Source organism: Vulpes vulpes, chromosome 3 (genome assembly GCF_048418805.1).
Source record: "Vulpes vulpes isolate BD-2025 chromosome 3, VulVul3, whole genome shotgun sequence".
Taxonomy (NCBI): domain Eukaryota; kingdom Metazoa; phylum Chordata; class Mammalia; order Carnivora; family Canidae; genus Vulpes; species Vulpes vulpes.
The window spans coordinates 45,831,486-45,857,522 of NC_132782.1; positions in this window are offsets into that span (position 1 = coordinate 45,831,486).

Sequence of the window (26,037 nt, forward strand, 5' to 3'; positions counted from 1 at the left end):
AGGGAATAAGTGTTGATGAGGATGTGAAGAAAATGGAACCCTTGTGCACTGTTGGTAGGATTGTAAACTGATTGAGCTACCATAGGTAATGGTATTGGTTAACTCTATATAGCTATTTATCCATTAATTCTCAAAGAATTTTATGTTTCAAAAGCAATAAAATATTTGGTATCATCCCTTTTATTATGCTCATCTGCACTGCCAACACTTAACTTTGGTTGATTATATTATTATTAGTTCTTTCATTGTTGCCTTTAAAACCTCTGGTACTCTTGAATACATTTCATAATTACATTTTCAACTGTATTTTGATTTTTTTTTTTTTTGAAACACAGGGAAATTGATATCCCACCACCTCTAATATTCTTTTCCTTGCCTTTTGGTAGTTATTAGCCTAACAATATATTTTTATAGTTTATAGCAGATAAATTGTGTTCTGATGCCATATTTTCCACAAATGTAGTTCTTCAGTTAAAAACACTCAGTACTTATTGTCAATTATTTTGTCACTATATTTCTATTCCTTTGTAAGTTGGTGAGAAAATTTTATGCAAATTATGTTGCCTAAATTCTCACATTTGAAAATATTTTCTGTAGTCTTTATGTTTGAAGGAAAGTTTGAAAAGCTGTAAGATTCCTATTACAAGATTCCTACTTCCTGAAGATGTGGTAGACATAGCCACATTATTGTTTACCATTAAATTTCATTTTAGTGTATTATAAATGCAAACAGAACTTTCCATTCAGCAATCACCTGCTTTCATATTCCAATGGTGATTGTTCCTTGTTTCTATAGAATTCTCTTTAATTTACAATCAATAATATTAAGATATTTCTCAATGTTAGTCAATCTATCCATCCTAGACTTAGAATCATCTATCTATCATCTATCTATCTATCTATCTATCTATCTATCTATCTATTCCTTATTTCAGGATAGTTTTCTCAAATTATAACTTTATGTCTTCTGTCATGTTCATGGAAAACAAATACATCTATGTTGTGTCTTTGTCTTCCATAAGATTGCCATGTAACTTCCATATGATTTGTGACATAAAGATATACACCTATGTATTCTCTATTTAAATAATGTCTTTCTAATATATAATCAATTATATTAAGTTGATAGATCAGGCAACAAATTACATTTTAATCAATTATGGTATTTTGGGAAGAACTGCCTATTTTACACAGCACTTATTTATCCTCATTTCAAATAAAAATGAAGAATGAAGGTAAATTAATTGTAAAAATAATGAAACCTAGTTAAATGGGTACTACTTTACATGTGTGATTACAAAATCTAACTGATATAGTAGAAAAAAATCACTCTTCAGAATTTACATATTTATTTTTAATAGTTATGGCTCTGGTGGACTATGCTGTATAATCAGTTCTACCTGGATAAATACTCAAAGTCCATGGGCACTGTGACCTGGCCACCAATTAGAACCTGAGTTTCCTATTAGATTTTTATTTAATTACTTCATGTAAAATAAAGTCCAGAAATCACATGCTGTCAAAAAGCCCATTATATAAAAGAGATTATTTCCATTTTAATCATCAAAAACATTCTTGATAACAATGCTTCATATTCAAACCAAAGAAAAATATAATTTTCATGAAAATGTTTTATATAGCTCCATAACACACATTAAATAACATTTTAATGGCCACAGGAAACTAATTTGGTCTATACAAATCTAAAAGAAGTGTTGTTTATTTTTGTTTTTGCAATAACCTGAATTAGACTCTCTGAAGGAAAATATGACATATGATCTAAAATATTAGGAAATGATCTCTTCAAATTCTTGAAGAATTATCATACTCTTCCAACATTTTGGATAGGTATCCACCATTTTATCCTTTGAGCTCTTAAAAGGTGTGAAATATATCACAAATTTCCTTCACTGTGAGGTTAATTACAAAGGCGCTTTCTCTGGGATCTCTTCATCCTTTTTATTACATTTTCCTCATTTAGGTCAATAAATATACCTTCACTAAGTTCCTCTGGCTACAAATCGACTATCTTCAATGATGGCAATGCCAATATCCCTAATGTTAGCTATTTGTCATATGTCCTCATTTACATTTGATTTGAATTTCGCTTTAAGCATTATCACTTTATTTGGGAGGTCAGTGGGGATGGATAGGGCTGTATTTTCACTTTGGATGACTGACGCTCTTTACTGATTATCCAATCTTATAAAAAGCCAGATGGGCTTATCTCTGGGAGCAAGAAGGCACTCCAAATGCGTTCTTTGTTGTCTGTACATAAAGGCTTATTAAAATATGTTCTGTAGGGCAACCTGGGTGGCTCAGTGGTTTAGCACCTGCCTTCAACCCAGGGCATGATCCTGGAGACCCAAGATCATGCCCCGCATTGGGCTCCCTGCATGGGGCCTGCTTCACCCTCTGCCTGTGTCTCTGCCTCTCTCTCTCTGTGTCTCTCATGAATAAATAAATAAAATCTTTTTAAAAAATAAAATATGTTCTGTAATGAATCAACAATCACCACATTTTGAAAGAATTAAGGTGACTCGTCACTGATTAGGCTCTGTTACATATGTAATGACCAAAGTCTAATAAAGAAATTTGTCTCTTACGTGAAAACTCACAGTTCACATATATTGTGGTAACTGAAACTTGAACCATGTTGTCAGAAAACTGGTATGTATGTATGTATGTATGTATGTGTGTATGTATTTAAGAGAGCATGTACAAGCATGAGGGGGGGAGGCAAAAGCAAAGGGAGAGAGAATCTCAAGTAGATCTCTATGCCGAGCACAGAGCCTAATATAGGGCTTGATCTCACCCCCCGGAGATTATGACATGAACTGAAACCAAGAGTGGGATACTTAACCAATTGTGCCACCCAGGCACCCCAGGAATGGTATTATTTAAATAAACTGTGATGAGTTAAATTTGTACAACTCTGAACCATACAAAATGAGGAATGGCTGTGTTTTATACTGCTTACAAGGTTTGATACCAAAACCAACAGAAATATGTTAATGCAACTCATCACATAAATAAGGTAGATTAATTCAACCATTGCAGTGATAATATTTGCTAAAGTTCAATACTTCCAAGTAGTTTTAAAAAATTCAACAAATGGATGAAAAAGCCAACCATCTTTATTTAGTAATAAAACATACAACAATGGTAATGGATCTCAAGTTTATATGGAGAACCAAAGAACCCAGAATAGCCCACTCAACAATGGTGAAGAACAAAGTCACAGGACATTACTCATCTTCAAAACCTACTATATGCAGAGTGAAATAAGCCAATCAGAAAAGGACAAACATTATATGGTCTCATTCATTTGGGGAATATAAAAATTACTGAAAGAGAATAAAGGGAAAGGAGAGAAAATGAGTGAAAATATAAGTGAGGGTGACAAAACATGAGAGAAACTTAATTCTGGGAAATGAACAAGAGGTAGTGGAAAGGGAGGTGGGTTGGGTGTTGGGGTGACTGGGTGATGGGCACTGAGGGGGGCACTTGGCGGGATAAACACTGAGTATTATGCTAAATGTTGGCAAATTGAACTCCAATAAAAATAAAATATAAAAATAAAAATAAAAATAATAAAAATAAAAATAAAAAAGAAATGCTAAAAAAAAACCTAAAGTAATCAAGATAGTGTAATATTGGCAAAATAACAGGCAAATAAAATAATGGAAAAGAATGGAGAGTTCTGAAATAGACCCACAAAAAAATAGCTAATTGATCTTTGACAAAGGGATAGAGGTAATATAATGGAGCAAAATAGCCTTTTCAATAAATGGTGAACAGCTAAGGATCCACATTAGAAGAAAAAAAAAAAAAGAATTTAGAGACCTTAGACCCTTCATGAAAATTAGCTCAAAATTATTGTAGACCTAGATGTAAATTGTAAAACTGTAAAACTCTTACAACATAGAAGAAAACTGAGATGACTTTAAGGATGACAATGACTTTTTAGATGCAAACCATAGGAAGGATCTATGGAAGAAATAATTGAGATGCTGGACTCCATTAAAATTTAAACTTTTGCTTTGTGGAGAAAAAAAATGCCACTGTCAAGAGAATGATAAAACAAGTCACAGACTGAAAGAAATATTTGTAAAGGACATACCTGATAAAGAACAGTTATACAAAATACAGAAGGAATTCTTAAAAAATAATAACAGCCCAATTAAACATGGGCAAAAGAACTGAACAGACATCTCACCAAAGAAGATAGATGATAGATGATAGATAGATAGATAGATAGATAGATAGATAGATAGATAGATCACTTTGAACATTGTATGTCCCTGGAAAATTTACAATTGAAACAGTAAGATACCACTACAAACTTACTAGAATGGCCAAAAACTAAAACACTAACACCATCAAATGCTGGCAAGGATGTGGAGAAATAGTAATTCTCATTCATTATTGGTGGGAATGCAAAATAATTGATACAACTACTTTATTTTTTTTAATTTTTATTTATTTATGATAGTCACAGAGAGAGAGAGAGAGAGAGAGAGAGAGAGAGAGGCAGAGACATAGGCAGAGGGAGAAGCAGGCTCCATGCACCGGGAGCCGGACGTGGGATTTGATCCAGGGTCTCCAGGATTGTGCCCTGGGCCAAAGGCAGGTGCTAAACCTCTGCGCCACCCAGGGATCCTGATACAACTACTTTAGAAGACAGTTTTTTTTTTTTTTTTTAATAAAACCAAACATACTCTTGCTATATAACTCAGCACTTGCACTCCCAGAACCTATGTCCATGCAAAACAAAAACAAAGAAACAAACAAACAAAAAATATACACAGAGGTCCAGAGTTTTATTTATAATGGCCAAAACTTGGAAGCAATCGAGGTATCTTTCAATAGGTGAGTGGATAAGTAAACTATGATACACCCAGACAATGGAATAATGTTGATACTGAAAAGAAATGAGCCATTAGGGATCCCTGGGTGGCGCAGCGGTTTGGCGCCTGCCTTTGGCCCAGGGCACGATCCTGGAGACCCAGGATCGAATCCCACGTCGGGCTCCCGGTGCATGGAGCCTGCTTCTCCCTCTGCCTGTGTCTCTGCCTCTCTCTCTCTCTCTCTCTCTCTCTCTCTCTCTGTATGACTATCATAAATAAATAAAAATAAAAAAAAAGAAATGAGCCATTAATAATTGAAAACATAAAATTTAAGTGCATATTACTAAGTAAAAGAAGCCAATCTGAAAAGACTACATACTGTATGATTCCAACAATAGGACATCTGAAAAGGCAATATAGAGACAGAAAAAAAAATCAGTAATTAGCAGGGGTAGGGGTATGATAGAGGGAGAGATGAAGAGGCAGATTACAGTGGATTTTTAGGCAGTGAAAGTATTCTGTATATTGGTGAACGCACATAAATACATACTTGTCAAAACTTCTGGCACATAACCACACCCAGAGTGAATAGTAATGTAAATTATGGACTTTGGGTGATAATGATGTCAAAATGGGATCACATTTGTAACAAATGTATTGCTCTGTTGTGGGATTTTGATGGTGGAGGACAATGCATACATGGAGACAGGGTTATACAGGAGCTCTATTTTCCACGCATTTTTTGTGATCTGCTATAAAAATGAGATTCATTAGTTCAAACCATTTTAAATGACAATAAGGAAACTTCATGAGTTTTCCCATTGAATGTAAAAAAGAAAACGTAAAAGCAATAAAATACAAAAAAAGAAAGTCCAGTCTTCCATTACTGTCTAACACAGAACCAAAATTACTGACAATGAGATATAATTACTTCAAGAATGACACAATATTTGTCAACAATATGATCATTTACCTAGAGGGCTCAACAAAAACTATTGCAACTAATAAGACTGTTCAATGAGTTTATCAGATACAAAATAAACATATCGATTTAATAGTACTTTATATAATTATCAGTATAGTATATAATTTTAAAATGATATTGCCAACAATAGCAAAAACTATAAAGTACGTAGGAGTTAGCACAAAACTGAAATGTGTAGGAGAACTATGGAGAAAACTTTAAAACTGTAATAAAATTCATAGAAAATAGTCTAAATAAAGACATTTCAAACACTTAGAATATTTAAATATAGATAGATATTAATTCTGCCTAAAAGTTTCTCATCAAAATTCCATTTTTAAGGATTTATTTATTTTAGAGAGAAAATGCATATGCATGATGAGAGGGGTAGAGGAAGAGGGAGAGAATCCTCAAGCAGGCTCCCTGCCAAGCATAGAGCCCATCACGAGGCTGGATCCCAGGACCCTGAGATCATGACCTGAGCTGAAATCAAGAGTCTGACACTCAACTGACTGAGATACCCAAGTGTCTCCATTTTTTTTAAGGTGCCTATATAATACATTCTAAAATGTTATAGAAAAATAAAATTTCATTTACAAATTAGCCCTAAACAAAATAATTAAGAGAATGAGAAGGATATATATATGTATATGTGTGTGTGTGTGTGTGTGTGTGTGTGTATCAATTTCTACATATAACAGAGAGATAAATAGACCAATGGAACAAATAAGCAGGCAGCTAAGAAATTATCTATGCAAATAAACATGCAAAATAGGTGATAAAGATAACAAAATTATTGGTGACAGGATAGATCATTTTGTAAGTTGTATTGGAAAAAATGGAAAGAATTAAAAATGATCTCAGCAAATACAAAGTCGAATCATAAAGGAAATAGTAACCTAAATATAAAAGTAATTATATTAAATTTTTAAAAATAGGTTATTTTTGTGAAATAAAAGACAAAAAAGCACTTCCTCAAATTTTCAAAGACAAACTTGGAAAAAATAATTGGTAATGTATAAAATTGAGTATCTTCTTCAATACATTATATTATGGACAGAGTTGACAGACCCAGAATATATGTGGAAAAATATTTACTGAAACTAAAAATTATTTGTAGAAAGCACAAGAGATTTCTGTAGAGAAATAGGCATAAAATAATAATTTCCAGTAGAACTCTGTAGACTAATATTATACACAAAATGCTATTTATGGAAGAGAGAATAAAGAGGGTAATGGAAATGTGAAGCAATGCTCCAAAATCATTAGTAATCAGAGTAAAGCAAGTTAATTATTCAAGTACTGGTAGGGATGTGGTTCGTGGAAACCCTGCATATTGCTGGTTAGAATGTAATGGATGCAGCCATTGTCAGAGTATCTATTAGTATTTGGTCATATCAAGTATTCTTGTAGTTTATGAGTTAATATTGAGCTAATAATGCTAATATCTGCTTATATCACTAAGAAGCCCCCTTATAGATAAAGGAATACACATAGAAAGAAGGTATTTATCACAGCATTGTTTGTGTAGTGAGATGAGGAGTCAGCAATAGCGTGGGTTTCTATAACTGGGCAGGTAGATACACAAAATGTGGTATGTGCACATCACAGATTACTATGCAGTAGAATAAACAAGGTGATAGAAATCCAAGTGGATTTTTAAATTATAGTATTCAGTGAAAAATGGAGCAATACCATTATACATTCATATATATAATGTACAAATCGTTATATATAAATTTATATAAATTAGAAATACATGTGTACAAAACAAATACATTTGATGAGAACACATGCAAGCAAATGTACATTTGAATGAGTGTCTATAAATAAGGAGCTTGTACAAATATCATAATTTCAGAAAAATGATTAATATTCTGTACCCAAACAATCCTACTTTCCAACTTGCAGAGCAATTGCTCTACATACTTAATACCTAAACCAAAGAAGTTTTTGCATTTGTAGTATTGAGAAATCAAACAAAGGTTTTAGGAGAAATGTCTGTTCATATCTTCTGCCCACTTCTTAACTGTCTAACAGACACATGAAAAGATGCTCAATAGCACGTCATCAGAGAAATACAAATCAAAACCATGACAAGATATATCACACCTGTTAGAATGGCTAAAATTAACAGCACAGGAAACAGATATTTGTGAGGATGTGCATTACACTATTGGTGAGAATGTGAACCGGTGTAGCCACTCTGGAAAAAAATATGAAGGTTCCTCAAAAAGTTAAAAATAGAACTACCTCACAATTCAGCAATTATGCTATTAGTATTTACCCAAAGGATACAAAAATATGGATCCAAAGGGGCACCTGCACCCTAATGTTTACACCATCATTATCCACAATAACCAAACTATAGAGAGAACCCAAATGTTCATGAGCATGGACAAAGAAGTGGTGTACAGGGACGCCTGGGTGGCTCAGCGGTTGAGTGCCTGCCTTCCGCCCAGGGCATGATCCTGGAGTCCTGGGATCAAGTCCCACATTGGGCCCCTGCATGGAGTCTGTTTCTCCCTCTGCCTATGTCTCTGCCTCTCTCCATGTGTGTCTTGTGGAGGCCGAGAAAATTAAGGCCATTCCATCTTAAGTTCAGAGTTAGCACGAGTACAGCCATCTCAGGCCCCTGGTGAATAAGAGCTGAATTTTACCCTATTTCAGTTACAGGAAAAAACAGCTTAATGCCTCATATTAGAATGAGAACAGAGCCCAAGCCAGTGGCAGGAAGCCCCATATTAGAATGAGAACAGAGCTTAAGAAATTCCTCCACCCCTTCTGGAAATTCCCTAGACCAGCCCATAAAACTAGAACCCACCTCGGGGTCCAAGTCCCTGCTCTGTTGTCTGTGTCAGGTATACTTGGACCCAAGCTGGAGCTTGTTGATAAACCCTCATGTACTTGCATTGGTGTCGGCTCCTTGGTGGTTTCTCGGATTCGCAATCTTGGGCACAACAGTCTCTCATGAATAATATAATCTTTTTAAAAAGTGGTAAACACACACACACAATGGACTATTGCTCCATCATAAAAAGAATGAAATCTTGCCATTTCAGTGAAATGTATAGAGCTAAAGTGCATTATGTCAAGTGAAATAAATCAGTCATGGAGAGACAACATATGATTTCACTCATGTGTGGAATTTAAGAAACAAAACAAATAAACATAGAAGAAGGGGAAAAAGAAGAGCGAATGAAACCATAAGAGACTCTTAACTATAAAGAACAAACTGAAGATTAATGGAGAGGTGGTGCTTGGGGGCTAGGCAAAATGGGTGATGGGGATTAAGGAGGACATTTGAGGTGATGATCACTGGGTGTTATACATAATGATGAATTGAATTCCTAAATCCTACATCTGTAACCAATTTTACCATATAAGTTAACTAGAATTTAAATAAAAACTTGAAATAAAAAAAATAAAGTTTTTATCTGTCACAGATTTTTAAATAGCTTACTGGACCCCAAGTTGGAGCACATTTCTCACTTCACCTTTTCTCAAAAACTGCCTTAGTTATAATAGTTTCTCATTCTGTTAGATCTAATTATCTTGGAAGACAGAACTATATTTTCTACTGATATCAGTAGAACAATTAGTATGGAATCCATCAAAGGTCAGAAGTTTAAAGAAGACTAAAACCAATAGTCAGTAAGCTTAACAGAGACAAGACTCTTCATAACTTATTCCAGTTCTAATAACCCTTCTATACATTCAGTTAGAAACCCAACAGGTAAGTATATATTGTTTTTGAATCTCAGCTTTATAAAGTAGCCATTTCTTGATTTCTATTGGCAGCAGAGTCAACGGAACTGATCTCAGATGTAATTCTGAACTATTGGTTGGTGAAAATAACATAATTATGATTAACATATTAAAAACAGGTGGGAAAGAAATGATATGCATAATAAGACAAGTAATTTCAGCAGGGAGAAATGGCATTGCTAAAGAGAAACAGTAACAGATAAGGATTGCTTTTAATGGGCTCATCAGTAGGGTCAATACAACATAATACAACATAAAAATCATGAACATGGGGATCCCTGGGTGGTGCAGCGGTTTAGCGCCTGCCTTTGGCCCAGGGCGCGATCCTGGAGACCCGGGATCGAATCCCAGGTCGGGCTCCTGGTGCATGGAGCCTCCTTCTCCCTCTGCCTATGTCTCTGCCTCTCTCTCTCTCTCTCTCTCTCTCTCTCTCTCTCTCTGTGTGTGACTATCATAAATAAATAATATTTTTAAAAAATCATGAACATGAACAAAAATCAATGGAAATCACCAATTTTAAGCACAAGGGGATAAAAAGATTAACCCAAATCATAAAAAGTCTGAAAAAAAAAAACATATTCTAATTTATATGTAACTGAAATTCCAGAAGGGTAATAAAGATCAAAAGGCTAGAAGATATATTTGAAGAATGGCTAAGAATTCTCCAAATTGATGATAGACACTACAGTGTTGAGGCACTCAAAGAACACCAAGCAGGATGCATACAAAACAACCAAACAAAAAAAAATCTCCTGCCTAAACATCCTATCCAAATACTGCAATCCAAAAAGCATAGAGAAAATACTGAAGGCAGGCATATTTTTTTAAAGGCAATTTCATAGAGAGGAACAAAGGTAAATAATTACATCTAACTTTTTCCAGAAACTATGCAAACTGCAAGACAGTGAAAGGATCCTTTAAAATGTTGAAAGAAAAAAAACGTTGAAAGAAAAATGCTGTTAACCCAGTATTCTCTACTGGTGACAACATCATCTTAAAAATGAAGAGGTGATAAAGGCTTTTTCCCACCCTGAGTAAAACTTGAGAGATTCCATTGCTTGTTGACCTGCATCAAAGTATTAAAGGCAACAGTAATAGGATGTTAGAAGCTTAGCACTAAGAAAAAAAAAAAAAGTACTGAAAAAAATCAAAAAGGAAATAAAATTTATTTTATTATTTTAGATATTCCAAGGAGATATTTGTCATGTTATGCCATGCAAAAGACTATACAAAAATATGTGGAGGCTAAAGAAAGGCTAATTTTCTCTGGGCAAGCAGTCTTCACTCTTATGTATGTCACTGTGATAACCAAAGAGACCAAGGGTTTGGAAAGTTTCAAATACGCCATTAGAGACTGAGTAATTAGCTCTAAGAATCAGAAAGGGATATCCTGAGAAATCGGTTTTCAAATTACATAGTTAAAATAGCAGCCACTTTCAAGGTGGCCACTTAATGGTGCTAGAGGAGTCTGGAAGGAAGCTTAAAATAATCTTCTATGATTATTTGATATTAGAACAAATTGGCCATTCGTTCCACCCAACCAACTTTGTACATGAACCTTAACTAAAATTGCTGATGTGTTTGGTACTTATCTCCTAGTAAGTAATTTTGTTAAAATTATAAAGTTGAGACATGGACAAGTCTCTAATCTCATATTTCTTTTATTTCTTTTGTCTATCCACTGAGAGTTACATGTAACTACACCATTAAAACCTTACCAAGGTTGCCTAATTCACAAGGTGGATTTAAGCTTTTTATTTTTTCTTTTTTTTTTTTTTTATGAGTTTTGGCTGTGACAGTCCTGGGGAATTCCATCTTACTTCTGCAGCTACAGAAGCACTCATTTTCATGCAGCTGTCATTCAACCATGTTATAAATACTTGCCAGTAAGGGAGATGGTTCACTGTCTGTACCAACCCAATATTCAGGATAGGTTTAATAAATGAGTGGAATTCTTTTTTCTTTTTCTTATGAGTGGAATTCTTAAACTAAAATTAGCAAGGCCCTCAGAGATCTTCAAAGTCTTACCGCCTAAGATATTTCATTGACCTTAATAACAGTGAGTTCAACTCCTTCGGGGTGGGGTGGGGGGGCATCTCCTTTCTTTAGAAATAGGCCATACCATGGATCTATAAATATCAACTCTATAGAATCTATCCTGTTTCCACAAGAGATGGCCAAATACTTCAAGAGGTTCACACAACATATCCAGTCACTTGGTGTCAATGGACAGCCTTTCTTTAACATCCTGCTAACAACCCTTTCATGATCTAAAACCTGAATAATTAATCTTTTGGAAGACATATCAAACATACAGCCTTTAAACTGTAAATACATAGGACATTACTGAGTAATAATAATAATAATAATAATAATAATCAGCAATTAGACGTAAACATTTCCCCTGGAGTAAACAGGTGCCCCTAAATTTCCCCACTCTTGTAGCAATAGATGTAAATAGCAATAGATGTTTTAGTCAGTTATATTGTACTCTATTCCTGATATTCTTCAAACAAAATTATCTGTATTCACATGTCAATTTAGTCTTCATAATTTTTAAGTAACAACATTCTATTTTGTATTTATTCTTTGATATTTTGGGTCTTAAAAATATTTCCTATCAATGTGCTTTCCATCTCATAGATACTTCAATAGCTGTAAGTTTGTATATTGTCAGGGATAGTCCCTCTGTGACATAGTAACCAGACAGTATGTGGTAGAAACATCTATTAAATTGAAACTCCTCATACAGTCAGAAGTTACATATAGAGATCTTTCTTTTGCTGGATTCTCTATACTGAAATATTTGTGGTCATTTTCCACTTGAAAAGTGATCCATTAGTTAGTAATTAACTTTGGATGCTAGAGGCCTCCAAAGCAATTGTGTCTGCTTTTCAAAAATGTAGAAAATTGACCTTAGATTAAAAATGTTTGCAAAAAAAAAAAAATTAAAAAAAATAAAACGTTTGCAGAAGTAGGGAATCCTGGGTGGCGCAGCGGTTTGGCGCCTGCCTTTGGCCCAGGGCGCAATCCTGGAGACCCGGGATCAAATCCCACGTCGGGCTCCCGGTGCATGGAGCCTGATTCTCCCTCTGCTATGTCTCTGCCTCTCTCTCTATTTGTGTGACTATCATAAATAAATAAAAATTTAAAAAATGTATGCAGAAGTAAAAGACCTCTAATGAGTGATCTACTGGCTATTCTCCCTTGGGAGCACAAAAAAAGTATCTCCTCATTATCTATTTGAATACAATAAAAACTGTTTAAGTTTTATGCCACTGGCTTCCTCTTACTATCCTTCTACTCAAACCACCAACAGGGCACCTGTAAAATCCAAGTCTTATTTGGTAAACATACCTAATCAATACCTAGAAATTCTGGGACTATTACCAATTATTATAGCAATCAAACAGGCACACATCTCTAAAATACTTCAGAGGAGTCAGGGGATATAAACAGACATAAATGTATGAGAAAATTAAGTTCTTGAACAAATAATTGACAAATTAGGTTTTATATGAGCAGGTAGGGTGCTATTTTAAGAATTTAGGGTTAAAAACAAAACTTCCTCCACTGGTAGAGAGTGCCAGTCTTCCCACCTCCAGTGACTCCTCTGACCATGTTAAAGAAGCAGGCTTTCTTGGCTTTTACTATGCTTGTCAGCCAAGCCAAAGTCACTTCTGTGACAGCAGTATATTCAAATATGACAATGTAATATTGAGCCATTAAGTCAAAGAAATGCCTATGTGTAGTAATTCCTATACTTTTAATGCAAAAAATTATTCTTCAGTGTTCTTCCCAGACATATCTTCTGATTTATATAATTAAAGCTATAGTTTCAGCTATTCATTTATAAATGCTCCATATTATTCTTATAAAGTTACTAAACTTTTACGTACTATTGCTAAAGAATTACCAGAACTGTTTTCATTCTATAAATGTAGATTTTTCAATTTCTTACAAAAACAATAAAATAACTATTTTGTGTGGTTTCCTTAAAGTTATATTTTTAGTTTTGCAAAAATAAATACCTAAGCTGACTCTTAATCATAATTCTACTCTTATGGCTAGGGAAGCTAAAGAGTATATATTGGAATTTAAACAGACTGGTTATATAGGAAACTTCTAGTACCATGCCCACATGCCCATGGAGCATAGGTTAAATAAACAAAGAGGATCTTCTGTAAATTAACCAAATCAGAAGCAATATTGCTGTATGTCTATTTCACAAGTCAAAGTAAGGATTTATTCCAAATAATGTTATAAAAAAAATAATGTTACCATTTGGTTTCCAGACTCTTGAAAATATAATAGCTAATATCATACTCTTGGTTTGGCAATGGCCTAGCATTGTACCAAGGATTAGAAATATAATGAGCTACATGTGTCATTTAAAACTTTCTGTTAAAAAAAAATAAAAAAAATAAAAAAATAAAAATAAAACTTTCTGTTAACTACATTTTTAAAAGTAGAAACAGGGAAATTAATTTAATCCATTTTGTTTAATCCAATATATAGAAATATGCATATTTCAATGCCTAATAAATGTAAATTACTGAGATTTTTCATATTCTTTCCTCTATAGTATGCCATGGAAAGCTACCAGTGCATGTTTTACATATATATTACATCTCAATTGACATGCTAAATTTGATTTGTAGATAAATTTTATGAAATTTATAGTTATAAAAATAGATTCATATTGTCAAGTTGTTCCAAAAATACTTTTAATGCCTGATTCAAGAGCCAAAAAATATGTCATTTATATCCACACTGATCAAACTGGCTCATCTTTTTTAAGAGAATACATTTGACTTTCAAGTAAAACAACAATTTTGATACTACAGCTCTCTGACACTCTTGTGTGTCAACTCAGCAATACTAGCATTGAATGAAAAGTTTTGTTAACACTGAATGTTAATAAATTTAATCACAATACTAAATATATCTACATAAAAATTAACAATGCCAATCATAATTACATAATTTTATTAAAATTAAAAGCTGCATATTAACCTGTTTGAAAATTGATAAATGTATATTAATTATTTATGAAAAAATTAATTTTCAACATAGTTTTCATATTGTCTAAGCCTCACACAGGCCTCCATTAGGAGCTCATTCATATGCAGTCCAATATTGGTGAGGAAACAAATCATACTGACATTTTTGTTTTGATTGTTGAGTATTTGGCAAGCATTCCTTTTGTTCTAAGAAAATCTTGAATTGAAGTTAACAGAACAAGCAGATCTTTATAAAACTCTTTACAATTCAACCAATGAGCACTGACAAAACACATAAGATCATTAAATTCATTGTCTTCTATTTCTCTAAACAGTTCCATAAACTGGTGATGATTCATAACATTTGCATATACACACTGAAAGATTTTAACAACTATATCCATGACACTTATAAGCATCTGCTTCAGAAAATGTAGCACAAATATATTCTGTATGTATTATACAGTGAAATAAAACTAGAAGGGGAACATTAGTCTCTTGTTTTGAAATTCCAATAAATCCTAATTTTGGTCTAACAGAAAGAGTACCATCTGTCATGATATAAAGTAATTTTGTTTTATTTAGCTGAAATTCTTTCTTGACAGATAAAATGTACAAAAATTACTACACCACAAAATTTATATTTCATGCTGCAAATTTATAATATTTCTTTGTAAATTTGGAATTCTTGACATAACTCAAGATATTAATTGGGAAGTATCTCTTCTTCTTTAGATACTTCTTGCAAGTATCTTTCTAGCTTAATCTAAAGCTATAAGGAACTTGCAACTTTTTGAATTTTGAACCAACTGATCTTTACTATTCAAAAAATCTTATATTCTGCAGCCAACTGGTAGCTAATTGAAGATTTTTAACTTTTTGTGAAACATCTTTTCTAGTCTATTCCTCATTTCTAACAAAATTTCATAACTATCTTACTATTTCTCCGCAAAAATGGCTTTCTTTTTGTGTACAAATAAAAGCTGGTCAAAATTACAAGATCTTGTTAAAATTTGCTATTTTTTTTATTTTAGGCAACAAATTTCTTTGGTTTCAACTGGTTGGGGGAAAACATCAATTCATTATGTATCCACTGAAAATATTTCTTCGTATTGTCCATTTTATTATTACAGAATTTTTACACAGCCCATAATGTTAGATCACTCTTCTCTGATGCAACAAATTTGCAATACACTTTCACTATTATTTCTTTTCTGTTTTCATTTGAGTATTAGTTTCTGTTTCTTCACTGAATTCTATATCAGCTGTTTACTCTCATCTTAAATTTTTTAAAAAATCTATACTTATTTCTTAATCTAAAATAATCTAATTACATTATAAGTATTACAAGTTAGGCATCAGTATTAATGCTATCTTTATTGGGCATTTGAACAAACATATGTTATATCCAGAGCAAAACCTACTGTAATTGAATCAATCCATTGACAACAGCTAGATCAATGAGGTGCTTGTAACACTGGAAAGGAGGTCGACTCCCAGCACTGTACTGCAACACAATAATATATCTCAGGCAAATCAGCAGTTGAAGTGAAATAAAGTCCCACTAAAAGAATAAAGCTGAGTTTAATGGAAAATTATTTCATACTCTCTTCACAAACAGTTTAAAAGAAAAGCACTCCACAATGCTAAAGTAAAATTTAACATTCAGTTCCTCTGTACACCAGCCATATTTCAAATATTCTATGCTAATCCTGTGTAGGATGGTCAGATCCCACACTCCTCCACAGTCCCATATTCAAAGACAGAAATTCAGTCAACAGACAAGGAGGATTTCGTTTCTTTTTTTTTTTTTTTTTTTTTTTTTTTTTTTTTTTTTTTTAGATTTTACTTATTCATGAGAGACACACAGATTGAGAGGCAGAGACACAGGCAGAGGGATAAGCAGGTTCCACGCAGGGAGCCCGACATGGGACTTGATCCCAGGTCTCCAGGATCAGGCCCTGGGCTGAAGCCCCGCTAAACCACTGAGCCACCAGGGCTGCCTAACAAGGAAGATTTCTGATGTGATCTCTAACCCAAGACATTAGTAAAGTTAACTAAAAACATGATAATCATCATTAGCTCCCAGAGGTAATGTATAATATTAAGTTAGAATAAGTAAAACAGATTAGAAGAGTAAAATGCAAGTTTCCTAAAAAAGTGAATCCAAGAGACAAAATAAAATACACTACATCGTTTAACAGAAAACAAATGTATTACATTTTCTTCAAACAATGCTAGAATTTGTTCTTATAACCAATTTAAGTACATTCTATATTCTCAACTTATTTTCAACCTTTTATTTTTAACTATTTCAGAACCAGAAGCAAGTTGCCAAAATAGCACTACACCTACTTACATTTTCCCAAATTATTCAATGTTAACATTTTACATTTCCACTTTAAGTTTTTATTTAAATTCCAGTCAGTTAACATATAATACAATATTAATTTCAGGTGTACAATATAGTGATTCAACACTTCCATACAACACCCAGTGCTCATCACAACAGGTGTACTTCTTAATCCCCATTACCTATTTCACCCACCCACCCCCTAGTCCCCTCTGATAACCACCACTTTGTTCTCTATAATTGGGGGTTTATTTCTTGGTTTGCCAGTTCCTCTTTTCCTTATGCTTATTGTTTTATAGCTTAAACTCTGTACATGATCATGTTATATTTGCCTTTCTCAACTTGTACCACTTTTCATAATACTCTTTAGTTCTATCCACATCATTTCGAATGGAAAGATCCCATTCTTTTTATGACTGAGTAATATTCCAGTGTGTGTGTATGTGTGTTTATACATTTTTCTTTATCCATTCATCCATTAGTGGACTTTCAGGCTGTTTCCACAGTTTGGCTATTGTAGTTAATGCTGCAATAAACATCAGGGTATGTATATCCCTTTGAATTAGTTTTTTTTTTTTTTTTGTATTTTTTGAGTAAATACCTAGTAGTGGAATTGCTGGATCATAGAGTATTTTTATTTTTAATTTTTTGAGGAACCTCCATACTGTTTTCCAGAATAGCGGCACCAGTTTGCATTCTCACCAACTGTACAAGAGGATTCACCTTTCTCCACAACCTTGCCAACACCTTTTGTTTGTGTCATTGATTTTTGCCACTCTGATGTTTGAGAAATGATATCTAATTATGGTTTTGATTCATATTTCCCTGATACTGTGATCTTGAGCATCTTTTCATGTGTGTGTGTTGGCCATCTGTACGTCTTTGGAGAAAAGTTTATTCATGTCTTCTGCTCATTTCTTTAATTGGATTATTTGTTTTTTGGGTGTTGAGTTTTATATGTTCTGTATATATTTTGAATACTAACCCTTTATTAGATAGGTTATTTGCAAATATATTTTCCCATTCCATAGGATTCCTCATGTCCTTTGTTGTGCAGAAGATTTTTATTTTGTTGAAGCCCCAATAGTTTATTTTTGCTTTTCTTTCCCTTGCTTCAGGAGATATATCTAGAAATTTTCTACAGCTTTGCTAAAATCTCTTCTAAGGTTTTAAGTTTAATATATCAGTTTTAGGTCTTTAATCTATATTAAATTTATTTTATGCAGCAAACCAAATTCAACAATACATTTAAAGAATCATTCATCATGATCAAGTAGGATTTATTCCTGGGATGCAGGATTGGTTTAATATTCACAAATAAATCAAGGTGATACATCACATTAATAAAAGAAAGGATAAGAACCATATGATCATTTTAATAGATGCAGACAAAGCATTTGACAAAGTACAGAATTCATTCTTGGTAAAAACCCTCAAGAAAGTAGATTTAGAGGGAATATACCTGAAAATCAAAAAGGCCATATATGAAAGCCTGCAGCTAATACCCTCCTCAATGGTAGAAAACCAGAATTTTCTTCTACAGTCAGGAACAAGACAGGGATGTACACTCTCACTCTTATTTAACATAGTACTAGAAGTCCTAGACACAGAAATTGTACAACACAAAGAAATAAATGGCATTCAAATCAGCAAGAAAGTCAAACTTTCACCATTTTCAGATGGCATGATACTTTATACAGAAAACCCTAATGACTCCACCAAAAAATTGCTAATATTGATACATGATTTCAGTCAAGTCTCAGGATACAAAATCAATGTACAGATATATGTTTCATTTCTATACCCTAATAATGAAGCAGCAGAAAGAAAAACTAAGGAATCGATCCCATTTAGGATTGTATCAAAACCCATAAGATACCTAGGAATAAACCTAGCCAAAGATGTGAAAGACCTGTACACTGAAAACTATAAAACACTGATGAAAGAAATTGAAGATGGCACAAAGAAATGGAAAGATATTCTATGTTCATGGGTTGGAAGAAAAAATATTGTTAAAATGTCTATCATCCCAAAGTAATCTACACATTTAATGCAATCCCTATTGAAATATCAGCAGCATTTTTCACAGAGCTAGAAAAAAACAATACTATAATTTGTACAGGACCACAAAAGAACCCAAAGACCCAAAGCAAACTTGAAAAAGAAAAGCAAAGCCAGAGACATCACAATTCCAGATTTCAAGTTATTTTACAAAGCTATAGTGGTCAAAACTCAAAAATAGACACTTAAATTAATGGAACACAATAGAAAACTCAGAAATGAACCCACAACTATATGGTCAACTTTCAACAAAGCAGGAAAAAATATTCAATGGGAAAAAGATAGTTTCTTAAACAGTATTGGGAAAACTGGACATAACATGGAAAAGAATGAAATTGTACTACTTTCTTACACTATGCATTTCCTTTTTATCATTCTTTTTTTTTTTAAGATTTTATTTATTTATTCATGAGGGACAGAGAGAGAGAGAGAGAGGCAGAGACACAGGCAGAGAGAGAAGCAGGCTCCATGCAGGGAGTCTGATGTGGGACTCGATCCCAGAACCTGGGGATCATGCCCTGGGCTGGAAGGCAGGCTCAACTGTGAACCACCCAGGCATCCCCCACTTTATCATTCTTGTTTTGTGTATACACACTCAGTTTTTCTAAAACACTTCATACAATATTGAATCATGTTGCCCATTTGCCTCTAAATATTTAAATGTATTTTCTTGAAAGTTATTTTGTATGACCATAATACAATTATCAAGATCAGAAAATTATCAGTGATATAACAGTATCTAACTTACATATTTTTTTTTTTTACAAATTTCACCCCATTAATTCTCTTTATTGCAAAAAGGAAAATAAATGTTTTTCAGGATTTGGATCTAATTCAGAATGAAATATTTCACTCATTTCATTGCTTTAGTCTCCTGACTTTGTTATCTGCTACATTTTTTTTCATTCTTATTTTTACAAGGTAGACTATATCCTAAATTTAACAATGAGCTATAATCTATAATTATTTTTTTAGCCACCTGTTCCCACTGCCCAGGAAAATACACTGAGTTCTAAATGTATTCATAGTTAAAGCTCAACATTAACTTTCAATTTTATCTTTTTCCAAATTTATTATCAACACTAATTGCCATAACAGCAAAATTTTACATGGAAAATGCACTCAGAATTGAGTTTATCTTGCCAGGAAAACGATCAATCATTTCTTTCCTTGGAGATGGATATACACCTTAGCCAGCTAAGTATCCCTGTCATTTTCTCTTAAGAAGGAGGTAAAGGATATTTCCTGATCAGGCTCACAGATAACACACTTTGGGTAAAGACACAAGGATAATAAGGATGCTCAAAATCATTTCTCTCAGATTTTAACTCATTTTCAGTGTCTCAGGGCAGAAGAGGCAGTGGCAAAACAGCTTTACATAGCACTTGAAACCATGATAAAACCTCAAGATCTTATTTCTAAACAAAAATCAGTGGTCTCTCTGGACAAGCATCCTGCATAGTATTAAAGTTAAAAGAGAAGCAGGGCAGCTCTCTACCCCACAAAGGTGTGAAGGAAAAAAAGAAAACACAGTTCTGCATGCGAGCAAAACACACAACAAATTGCATTTCCCAGAAGCAGAGTAAACCACTCAAGTTCAACCCCCTCTTTGCTCAAAAACTATCAGTTCTTAAATGACCCCCAACTGCTTCCCTCTATTAAATTCTAAATCATGCACATAAATTTCTCAGGGGTGAGAGCCTCTGGAAAGGAGAGAAATAAATGGTTTTGAAGCAAATGAATTTGGGATCCCAAAACAGTGGTCCCTAACTTGTTTTGAGAGGAATCAGAGAAGGTAGCTGATGTAGGTAATATGTGAGGGCCTTTGGAGGAGGATGAAGAAATAGTCAGGAAAGCAGAGTGAGGGTGGATTATTTTGGTGCAATAGGAGCAAAGGTGAAAGAAAACATGCTACAGTTAGGAGAATGCTTGATTTCACTATACTTGAGCAGAGTTTTATGTAGAGAGAAGATGTGGAGACATATGTGGTTAACAGAGAAAGTTGTATCGCTAGGCTGGGGTTGAGTCTTTGATATTCTTTCTCTTTGTGGCAGCTTATTTGGAAGACTTAAAGATCTATGAGGGGTTTAAGTGGTGGAATGAATTCCTGCCTAAATCAAATTCATACTTCAGAATACTCTCTTAGAAAGTAATGGGAAATGTTAATGGATTAGGCAAGAATAAATAATAAGGAGTGGCAACTGGTAGAGGAAAGCCGATTAAAAAGTTATTAACAGAGAGATCATGAGAAACAGTTATGGAATAAAGGACCGGAAGGCATTGGTCTGAGTGTTCATGTATTAGAGATTAAATGATTGAAATGTGTAACATTTTCATGCTTTTTAGCATGCTGTCCGCTTGTCTACTTCTGCCCTCTTTTCCTTTCTTATTTCAAAACCATCCTACATTCAGATCTTCTATAAGTATTTGAAGGGAAAAAACATGCAGATTTTGTGTTTGCAGAACACAAAAACTAGGACTTTTTTGGTCAAAATATACTATACTTCCCTGTTCAGCAGAGACTTCCTAAAAACAGCTAGCTTAACTTGACAAATAGGATTTACACCCCTGACAAATGTTGATACAAAAATTCTAAAGAAAATACTAGGAAATGGAACTCAGTAGCACATTAAGAGATTACACCCCTTGACCAAGTTGAGATAAAGAATGGTACAACACACAAAAAGCAATGTGATATATCATATTGAGAGAATGAAGGACAAAAATCACATGATAATCTCAAATGATGCAGAAAAGCATTTGACGACATTAAATCCCTTCATGATAAAAAACACACAGCAAACTGGGAACAGAAGGTAATGACCTCAACATCGTCAGGGTCATATAAGGAAAGTCCACAATTAACACCAGAGTTGATGGTGACAAACTGAAATCTTTTCTACTAAGAGCGGGAACAAAACAAGGATTCCTATGCTCACACTTCTATTCAGCATAATACTGGAATATATTAATGTAACTGGAGTAATTAGGCAAGAAAAATAAGAAAGGAAAACATTCAAATTTGACAGCAAGAGTAAGATTATCTTCCTTCACAGATAACATGATCCTCAAAAACTCTAGAGATTCTATAAAAATCTTTAGAATCTTTAGAACAAATAAACATATTTGGAAAACTTTCTGGATACAAAATCAATATACAAAAATCAGTTGCATTTCTACACATTAACAATTAGCAACTCAGAAGGGCAATTTAAAAATCCTATTTACAATAGCATCAAAAATAATAAAATACTTGGAATAAATTTAACCAAGGGGGAATGGTGAAAGACTTGTATACTGAAAGCTATAAAACATTGATGAAAGAAATTTGAAAAGGAATAAATGGAGAGGCATTCTGTCTTCATGAATTGGAAACATAGTGTTTTTTTTAATGCCCATACTTCACAAAGTAATCTACAGATTCATTCAATCCTTATCTAAATCCTAATGTAATTTTTTCAAATGGAAAAATCTTCCTAAAATTTATATGGAACCCCAAAGGATCCCAAATAGCCAAAATACTCTTCAAAAAGAACAAATCTGGAGGCTTCATACATCCTGGCTTCAAAAAATGTTACAAAGCTATAAGGAATCAGAACAGTAGGGCATTGGTATAAAGACAGGCACAGACGAATGAACAGAATAGAGAGACTGTATAGAACAACAGCAGGGGGAGGAGGGATTTGTCTCTTCTTTCCTGACTACTTGAGGTAGTACATTTTGCCTCATTTTCATTTACTCTTAGATTGAGATTAAGCACTGAATAAATGAGACCATAATCTTTCCTGGGTCTCCAGATTGCAGAGAGCAGACTGTATGACTTCTCAGCCTCCATAATCATGTGAGCCAATTTCTTATAATAAATACATCATCTATAGTCACACATCAACACTCATTCACTTGGTTTAAGACTAATACATATTAGTCTTAGCAATGACTTCCTGGATAGGATACCAAAACACAGGTGACAAGAATAAAACTGAATTTGTAGGACTACATGAAGCTAAAAAGTTCCTATGCAGTATCTCAAACAGAGTCAATAAGCAATCTGTGGAATGGGAGAAAATATTTGTAAAACATGTATCCAGTGAGGAGTTATTTCAAAATTATATAAGGAAGTCCCACAACTGAATATAAAAAAAATCAATAAAAAGACAGTCATTTCTCCAGAGAAGACATACAGTGGCTAAGAGGCCATATGACAAGAAGCCCAACATCAGTCATCATCAGGAAAATGCAAATCAAAACTATAACGGATGATCCCCTCATACACTCGAGCATTGTATTATCAAAAACAAAAACTCAAAAAAAAAATACCAAGTATAGGAAAGGATATAGAGCAACTGGAACCCTTGAGCCCTGCTGGTGGGAATGCAAGATGGTGCATCATGGAGGTTCCTCAAAAAATTAAAATAGAGCTACTATACAATTTAGCAATCTTACTTCTGAGTATTGATCTAGAAGAATTGAAATCAGAATCTCAACGAGATGGTTCCACTTCCATTTTCACTATAGCATTATTTACAATAGCTAAAATAAAAAAAAATCTACATATCCATCTATAGAGGAATGGATAGAGAAAAAGGTCATGTGTCTATACAATGGGATATTATTCCACTTTAAGGAAGGAAATCCTGTCACGTACTACAACAAAAATGAAACTTGAAGACAGTTTGCAAAATGAAGTAAGCCAATCACAGAAGGAAAAATACTGCATACTTCCACTTCTATGAAATACATAAAGTTGTCAAATGCCTACAAGGAGTAGAATGATGGTTGCCAGTGAATTAGAGGAAGAGAAAACAGAGTTACCATGCAATGGATATAGAGTTTGTTGTGCAAGATATAAAAAGTTCTAAAAAGCTGTTGTATAATAATGTAACAAAATAGTTAACAAATTAAGCATACAGCACAGCATTAGTTAACAGGACAGATCTCATGTTAATGTAGTTTATACAATAAAAAATGAATTATATCAACAACCCTAGTCCTAAATCATGTTTTCAAATAATTCCATTTGTTATGAATATTCCTGAGCACCTACCATGAATCTTCCATTATCAGCTACAAGAGATACAGTTGAATCAAAGAGACAAAATTATCTGCCTTCACTGTAGATAATATTTCAATAAATACCTTAAGGTAAGCCTCCTTGATCATATGTGAGAGTTTTTCCTTAATGGGGGACAGCAAGAAGAAAAACTCCTGGTCTCAAATATCAGGGATTTTAGGGTCAATTTGCCTTCTTAATCAGTTTTGTCTATTATATTTGTGCAATCTTTCTATTGTGCATAAGCTACTTTAACTATACTGATAACATTTTGGGTAATATTTAAAAATCAAAATTTTAGATAACAGGTTATCTGGTAATTTGCTGTGATAAGTTAAAGAATACAGTTTTACTAAGATTCTTCATATTAAACTTTTAAAAATGATCTTTTAGCATTATAGGAAAATATGCTCCTCACTTCTCCTACAGTTTTTTCTTTCACTTTCTTCAAAAATATTGATGAGTAAAAACAAAGTATCTTTCTCAAGATATTAAGTAGGTAAGTTCTCTTAAGAAGAAATTGAAATATATACTTTCAGTAAATAAAACAAGCCATGATTTAAAGTAACGCATACCAACACAAAACATAGGGGATGATACATTGTTGAAGAATACATTATTCACTAATGCCACCTGGCTCAGAGTGCAGCTTTGTTCAAATGTGTTGAGAAAAAAGAAAAAAAGAACTTATTAGCAAGTAAACTTTGTTTTAAATACGTGGACAAAGTGGGTGTAATAGTTTTTCAACATGGTGGACTTAGTTAAACTCTTGCTATATTTTAATTACTGGGTTAGTTTGGATTCTCCAGTGTAACAAAAGTTATTAGTTTGGGTCCTATATATCCATTTCATTCATATCATTCATATTTATAGTGATTGACTTAGTAGTATGAATTGGCTTACATGGTTACTAAGATGGAGAAGTTCACAATCTGCACTTGGGAATCTGGAGACCCAGGAGACCCAATAGCATAGTTCTAGGCTGAGATTAAGGTCTGGGATCCAGGGGACGCCTGGGTGGCTCAGTGGTTAAGCGTCTACCTTTGGCTCAGGGCATGATGCTGGAGTCCCAGGATCAGGTCCCACATTGGGCACCCTGAAGACAGCCTGCTTCTCTGTCTGCCTGTGTCTCTCATGAATAGATAAAAAAAGGTCTGGGACCAAGGAGAGCCAATGGTAAAAGTTCCAGTCTGAAGGCAGGAGAAGATTGATATTCTAGCTCAATCAGTCAGCAAGTGAAGTTCCTGTTTTCTCACCATTTTTATTCTATTTACTTCTTAACTGAATAAGTTCCACTTACCACTAGGAGGGCAATGTTCTTTACTCAATCTACCTAATTCAAATGTTCTTATTCAGAAACAACCTCAGACACATCCAGAACAACATTTGAAAAAATATCTAGGAATGCCACGGCCGAATCAAGTTGACACACAAAATTAACTATCACAAGATCACCTCTTGTCAACTTGGTATACATGTATATATACACTTGTTTATATATATAGGTTTGTGTATATAAAGGTGTGTGTGCATGTGTGTGTGCATGCACACATATGCATATACTTAGACCATAATTTATCTCCAAATAAAAACAGTAACAGAGTCATAATTATGCCTAACAGGATACAACTATGTTGTATACAACCAACAATGCAATAACCCCTTCTACAGAAGAGGAGGTAAAGTCCTTTAGTGATATATATTCTTTTCCTTGATATCCCGTAATTTAACTATTATGGTATTACTACCTATCTGGTACTGTAAGTCCTCAAAAGGCCATTCTATTGTTCTATTAAGCAGCTGCTTCAGGAGGTTGGCAATACAGCAAGCTAATAAATTCCATGAGCATGAGCCCACTGCCATACTTCTTCATGCTATGAGTACAAAAGCATAAGCTTTTGAAAGCAAGCTTATGAAATAAGCAGTCAGTCAGAAGCAATCCTATGAAATACCATGATGATGAATAAGGGATTCAGAAAATCTAGGTC